The sequence below is a fragment of the Marmota marmota genome, unplaced genomic scaffold (genome assembly GCF_001458135.2).
Source record: "Marmota marmota marmota unplaced genomic scaffold, marMar, whole genome shotgun sequence".
NCBI classification, from domain to species: Eukaryota; Metazoa; Chordata; class Mammalia; order Rodentia; family Sciuridae; genus Marmota; species Marmota marmota.
The window spans coordinates 11503302-11505721 of record NW_026000019.1 but is presented as its reverse complement, the minus strand read 5'-3'; positions in this window follow the sequence as shown (position 1 = coordinate 11505721).

Genomic DNA, 2420 nt, shown 5'->3' with positions numbered 1-2420 from the left:
GAGCAGAAGTTGCCTGAGTGCAGCCTGGATATAGAAATGGACAGTTTTCTGCAGTGACCCTTAGGCACAGGGTGCCTCTCAATGTACTGCCCGTCTGTCCACTCTGGGTTCTACTCCTCCTCTCCCCTCCACCTAAAGCATGGAAGAGGATGTCTAGATGCCTCTGTGTGCCATTGAAGGCTCTAACCCCCTAAAATCCAGCCACACTCAGTAATTGGCAGGTCTCCACAGGATACCTCCACCTGCAGCCCCTGAGCACGCATGCTTTTGGCTGAAGGTTCCACATAGGGTTCTCCCTCTCTTGACTACTTGTTTAAAAAGTATATATTTTCAACACATTAATTTTGTTTATATATTGAAATATAATTCATATAAAAAATGCACAGATCTTAAGTGTATAATTTGACGAAATTTGATAAATGTGTGCTACACCCAGTCACCAATGGGTCACCAATTTGTGGCCAATACCCAGTCAAGCCGCCGAATCAACCCAAAACTCTAGAAACTTCCCTGGTACCCCTTCCAGCTGTTCCTGCTGCAGACAGAAGTGACCTCTAGCCTGGGTCCTAGACTCTCCTTGGCTTTTCTACCTATTTTCAAGACTGAGCTCACGTGCCTTCTCCACCCCGAGATCTTCCCTAATTCCACCGCCGTGCCCTGTCTCCAAGCAGAGTTGACTGGGCCCTCCCTTGAGCCATCCCTGTCGTTATCTGCCTTATGTGCTCACTCACAGAATTGACTCCCAGACTTTCCACTGTGAGCTCCTGGAGGGTAGGGCCATTGCCTTGGTCATCTTTTTATCTTCAGTCCCTCCCACCATGCTTAGTTTAGCACATGCTCCATAACTATTGGCCAGGCAGATGGCTGTGTTTCAACACAAATATATTGAAGTAAATGTTTACTGAACATTTACTATGTGCCAGGCCCTGTTCTGCGAACTTAGACCTGAATTCTCTGTTTCAGTTCTCACAGTCATCCCTATGAGACAGGTAACATATTGTCCTCATTTACATTGGAGCGAAGAGTGGTGAACGAACTTGGGTATGATCACAAAGCTAGGCAGAGGTAGACCTGGGTTTTGATCTCAGAGTCTTAACTCCAGAGCCTGTGGACATGCACCATGTCGGCTTGCTGGGTGGTGTTCTCTACAGCTCGGAACTGGCTCACTATGGGAGAACGAAGCTTGTCCTTGGGGAATAATGGGAGGATGCTACAACTCATTCTGCTGTCTCCCGTTTCCTCGAATCCTCTCCCTCCCCCTCTTCTTTGCTCACGCCATTCCTCCCTCCCCACTCACATTTTCCGCTTTCTGTCTTTGCCCTTAGCTGCGGTGTCGTCACCGGCTCTGGATTTTTCTGCTTCTCCACTCTCCAGTCCCTTGTGTATGCAGTTCCCAAGCTGGGCTGGGAAAGCCCCGTCCTCTGCTGAAGTCCCTTGGTTAACATCTGAGCTCTGCATTCCCCTGCCACCCTTTCTAGCCCATACCCCTTGCCCTTGGAAGACCCTGGTTTCCACCTGGAAGGAGCCCATGGCAGCTTTGCAGAGAAGCAGACCTTCAGTTCCTAAAAGCTTTAATAAGTGTTGGGCCCTGAGGACCTCTTTCCTGCCCATCCTCTGGGGACTCTGACTGCTGGGAGATGGAGCAGCCCTCTGGGGCTTATGCTTTCTTGCTTGCTGGCTTGGCCCTACATAAGCCCTGAGCATGGTGCTTTGTGGTCTGACCCACATGGCTTGTCTGCCTGGCTGTGATCTCTGCTGTACCCTACACCATAACCCAACTGTCCATCATAACCCCTGCCTGCCAGGGTGGGGGTCCCTCAGCCTATCAACCCTCACCTACTGCAGGATGCCTCCTGCAGACACTCCCGCCCCACCCCCCTTATCATATTGATACATTCCATAGCAATAAATGGGCCCCCATATTCTGACATTTCCAAAGTAGGAGAGTTACCTAAGAATCCTGGGTTTCTAAATGTCTTCCTCTTTCTCACCTGACCTATCTCCTTCTTAGCCTTTTTCCATTTATGGACATTTATGAAGACTTAGAAACAGAGTTCATCAAAATCTAGATTTTTTTTTTTTTCATTTAGGAATTTCCAAGTCCCTGAGAAGCCATTGGAAACAAAAGAGTACAGGGGGAAAGTGAGGGCTGATGTTGACAGATGACCGAAAGGTGACGGTTGGGTTTCTCGTTCCCTATTCTCTGCAGGCCGAGGATGGAGCACTTTTTTATTTCTGAACTAGAAAGGCAGGCAGGTGCTGCACCCTGGATCGTGCCTCTGCCTCTAGGCAGAAGCACGCAGTGGGGAATCCTAACAGGTGCCACCTCCGCCCAGGCAGAGGAGGGGCCCTGACCATCATCCACCCTAGTCTCCAACCAGGGCACAGGCCACTGCTGATATGTGATGTGTGAACTCTGG